General features: G+C 49.7%; 1 long non-coding RNA gene across 1 annotated transcript; it reads left to right on the top strand.

Moving 5' to 3' along the window:
- Positions 1 to 3,076: 3,076 nt before the first annotated feature.
- On the top strand, positions 3,077 to 4,904 carry LOC117744497. Its single transcript, XR_004611182.1, has 3 exons — positions 3,077 to 3,160; positions 3,858 to 3,906; positions 4,772 to 4,904. It is a non-coding gene; the product is annotated as an uncharacterized LOC117744497 (long non-coding RNA).

A 4,904-nucleotide genomic window follows, 5' to 3' on the forward strand; every position in this document is an offset into this window, starting at 1 on the left:
ACAAGGGAAACCGGGGCACCCTCCCGGAGCCAGACCCAGGAGGGGAGCTCGTCGGCGAGCGTCTGGTGGCCGGGCTTTCGCCCATGGGGCCCGGTCGGGCTCAGCCCGAAAAAACACCATGGAGCAGCAGTCACCCTGTAGACCCACCACCCGCAGGGAGAATTATCGGGGTCGGGTGCTATGTAGACCGGGCGGCGAGCCAGGCGGGAGACCTGGGCGGGCCGATCGCTGGCGGCATAGACTAGCTCTAGGGACGTGGAACGTCACCTCAATAGCGGGGAAAGAGCCGGAGCTGGTGCAGGAGGTGGAGCGGTACCAGCTAGATATAGTTGGGCTCACCTCCACGCACAGCATGGGCTCTGGAACCAAGCTCTTGGAGAAGGGTTGGACTTTGTCCTTTTCTGGTTGCCCAGGGTGAGAGGCGCCGGGCGGGAGTGGGGCCCCCGGCTGAGCGCCGCTGTGTTGGAGTTTTCCCCGGGGAACGAGAGGGTCGCCTCCCTGCGCCTATGGGTTGCGGGGAGTAAGGCTCTGACTGTTGTTTGTGCTTATGCACCGAACAGCATTTCGGAGTATCCGGCCTGGGAGGGGGCCGGTGGGAGGGGGCCGCCTGCCGACTCCATAGTTCTCCTGGGAGACTTCAACGCTCATGTGGGCAATGACAGAGAAACCTGGCGGGGGAGTCGGCTAGAAAGACCTGGCAAGCCCAAACGTGTAGTGAGGGTGAACTGGGAACGTCTGGCAGAGGATCCTGTCCGGGAGGTCTTCAACTCCCACCTCCGGAAGAACTTCTCACAAATCCCGAGGGAGGCTGGGGACATGGAATCCGTTTGAACCTTGTTCAAAGCCTCTATTGTGGACGCGGCTGCTCGGGGCTGTGGCCGGAAGGTCATCGGTGCCTGTCGTGGCGGCAACCCGAGAACCCGGTGGTGGACACCGGGGGTGAGGGAAGCCGTCAAAATGAAGAAGGAGGCCTTTCGGGCCTGGCTGGCCCAGGGGTCTCCTGAAGCAGCTGACGGGTACCGGCAGGCCAGAAGGGCTGCAGCTGCGATGGTCGCGGAGGCTAAAACTCGGGCATGGGAGGAGTTCGGGGAGGCCATGGAGAAGGACTTTCGGTTGGCCTCAAGGAAGTTCTGGCAAACCATCCGACTGCTCAGGAAGGGAAAGCAGGGTCTACCCCAGGCTGTTCTCAGCAGGGGGGGGGGGGAACTGCTGACCCAGACTGGGGACATCGTCGGGCGGTGCAAAGAGCACTTTAAGGAACTCCTAAACCCGGCCAACATGTCCCCCAGAGAGGGGGCAGCGCCGGAAGACTTTGGGGTGGTTTCACCCATATCCCTGGCAGAGGTCGCTAAGGTAGTCAAAAAGCTCCTTGGTGGCAAGGCGCCAGGGGTGGATGAGATCCGCCCTGAGATGCTGAAAGCGCTGGACATTGTTGGGCTGTCTTGGTTGACACACCTTTTCAGTGTCGCATGGGGGTCGGGAACAGTGCCCATGGACTGGCAGACCGGGGTGGTGGTTCCCATCTTCAAGAACTATCGTGGTATCACACTGCTCAGCCTCCCGGGAAAAGCTTATGCCAGGGTGCTGGAAAGGAGTCTCCGACCGCTTGTCGAAACTCGGATTCAAGACAAACAGTGCGGATTACTGGAGGGGTCCTGGGAGTTTGCCCAACCAGTTTACATGTGCTTTGTAGACCTGGAGAAGGCTTTCGACCGGGTCCCTCGGGGGTTATTGTGGGGGGTGCTGCGGGAGTATGGGGTGCCGGACCCGTTAGCAAGGGCCATCCGGTCTCTGTACGCCTGCAGTAGGAGCTGTGTTCCTATCCTTGGTAGTAAGTCAGACACGTTCCCGGTGGGTGTTGGCCTCCGCCAGGGCTGCCCTTTATCACCGGTCCTGTTCGTGGCCTTCATGGACAGGATATCTAGGCGCAGCCAGGGGGCGGAGAAGATCCGGTCCGGGAGTCTCGGGATCGCCTCTCTGCTGTTCGCGGATGATGTGGTCCTGTTTGCCTCCTCGGACCGTGACCTCCAGCATTTACTGGGGCGTTTTGCAGCCGAGTGTGAAGCGGCAGGGATGAGAGTTAGCACCTCCAAATCTGAGGCCATGGTGCTCTGCCGGAAACCGGCGGATTGCTCCCTCCAGGTGGGGACAAACTACCTGCCCCAAGCGAAGGAGTTCAAGTATCTCGGGGTCTTGTTCACGAGTGAGGGTAAGGTGGAGCGGGAGATCGACAGGCGGATCGGTGCGGCTGCAGCAGTAAAACAGGCGCTGTACCGGTCCCTCTTGGTGAAGAGGGAGCTGAGTCGGAAGGCAAAGCTCTCCATTTACTGGTCGGTCTACGTTCCAACCCTCACCTATGGTCACGAACTCTGGGTCGTGACCGAAAGAACGAGATCTCGGATACAAGCCGCCGAAATGAGCTTCCTCCGTAGGGTGGCCGGGCTCAGCCTTAGAGATAGGGTAAGGAGCTCGGACATCAGGGGGGAGCTTGGAGTCGAGTCGCTGCTCCTTTGTGTCGAAAGGAGTCAGCTGAGGTGGTTCGGGCATCTAGTCAGGATGCCTCCTGGACGCCTGCCTCCCAATAGAGGTTTTCCAGGCACGTCCAACTGGTAGGAGGCCCCGGGGAAGACCGAGGACACGCTGGAGGGATTATATCTCCCGGCTGGCCTTGGAACGCCTCGGGATCCCCTGAATGAGCTGGAAAGTGTTGCGGGTGAGAGGGAAGCCTGGGTCGGCCTGCTGAACCTGCTGCCACCGCGACCCGACCCCGGATAAGCGGCTGATAATGGATGGATGGGATGGATGGATATCATGTATTTCTATCGTAGGTTAGTTCACAGTTATCACCTTTAAATGAAGTCCATGTCGTCGTTAAACTCAGTTTTACCTGTGCAATTGTATTTTTCTATATAATAATAAGATACAAGAATGGTTGTAAATGACTGAATAAGATTCGTTTTAAGTAATGCAGTTTTGGCTTAGAACAGCTGTGCTGTGAAAGAGTAAGGTACACATGATTTTTAAAATATTTTTGATTTTTAGATGGCAAGAGCATTGATGGAGGCCTTTCCAACGGTTCCAACAATCACGTTTGGGACATCCAAAAAGGACATGAAGAATGAGAGAAAAACACTGGCTCTCAAAATACTGAAAGCATCAGGTTTGTAAGGATAGTGTTTGTCTGTGGTGTGGGGGTGGGATACGAAACTAACTTCAGGTTTGTTAGGAATCAAACAAACAACACGGCAGGGAAGTACGGTCAAAAAGTGTTCACTATGCCAAAAATGCAAAAGCCAGTTTGCATTATACAATTAGTGAAATCCATAGAAAACAAACAATCATTGAAAAAGTCAAAATAAAAATACACAGGGCAGACAAGGAATACAAAACAGAAGTGTTAATTCATGTAAAAACACATATTTATCAACTCGATGACCTATGAGGTATTTGGTGGCAGTTTAGCAGGTGAATAGGGAATATTTATCAGCACCGAGATACACAGAGCGACCTCACATAAATAGTGAGAGATAGAGAGATGAAGGGGACCTGAACAATGTAGGGGATCTGAACAGACCCCGATTGATATTTAGACATAGTTTATCAATATTTTGTATTGTCACAGCAAAGAATACCTTGTTTTAAGGGCATGTGTGCCACACAACTCAAAATTCTGTCTTTACATTTTCTTTTATGCTAAATCTTTTTTCTATGAGAATAAACTGCAATAATGCAGTTTTTCCAGTAATACTAAAAATATTGGAAGATATTTGTTCAGTTAATGCCTGACCCCTGTGTATTTGAATAAAAAGATGATTTTGGTGTTAATAATAATTGTTTATTATACTTTTGTATTTCAGTGTTTGAGTTTGAAAGCAACTGCCATCTGGGCCTCCACTGACAAATTGGGTGAGGGTTTATTTGTCTGTGTTTGTTTGCTTTTGTTAATGCAGCGTCACAATCAGCGTTAAGGTTTAGAGGTGGACAAACGGTTTTGCCTTTAACTCAGAGATAGAAGCAATTCAGATAACTTTTTTAATGTCAAATGTGAATATGTAGGTAGTGTAATGGGATTTTTTAATTCTTATGAGTATCTTATATATTTTATATTATAGGTGGACTGTTTTATAAACTATCAAGGACTGCATTCTGAGACTCGTGGTATATGCAGCAGCTGCCTAAATAACATACACGGATGTATGAATAAAGGACGTATGGACTTATGCTTTTGTGTCACAACTATTAGCATGTGTGACAAAGACCTCCTTGCTGTATACATGCATGCATCTATATGTCTTGTGACAACACTGATAAGTACTCCTTTGTTTGTAAATATCAAAGCTGAATATTCCAATAACAACCCACTCCTCTGTATACTGTCTTTATAGCGCTGTGAATTTTAATCTTCAGCACTCACTTGCACAGAATCGTTGTGGCTCTGTGCAACTGAGCCTCTTCTTGCGAGAACAAAAACTTTAAAGATAAGTTTTAGTTTTTCGATATTAATCATTTCATCTTAAAAAGTTTCACCTGGTAGGGTCAACTTTTGACACGACAATAGAAAGAAAAAGGTGTAGAACTTCGAACTTGTGAAGTTGTGTATTTTGATACATCGACAGATTGACAGTGAACTAGATATCTTCTTTCTTAGTAAGGTTAAAATAAATACATAATGTCTAGTTTAATAGTGGGAAACATTTGTTAAAAACAATGACAGGTCTAATTGTTTAAAAACTCACGGAAACTTTCTGATTTCTACCTTTTCATTTTCTAGATCTAATGTGACAGAAATGATTCCATGCACAATGCAAGCCTGAAGAGAACCAGGGCAGGCAGTTGGAGCTGCAGTTTGTGCCCTTAATTCACAATCTATCTTCACTGAATTATTTCATTGCCTGCAATAGAAT

The sequence above is a fragment of the Cyclopterus lumpus genome, chromosome 15, assembly GCF_009769545.1.
Source record: "Cyclopterus lumpus isolate fCycLum1 chromosome 15, fCycLum1.pri, whole genome shotgun sequence".
Taxonomy (NCBI): Eukaryota; Metazoa; Chordata; class Actinopteri; order Perciformes; family Cyclopteridae; genus Cyclopterus; species Cyclopterus lumpus.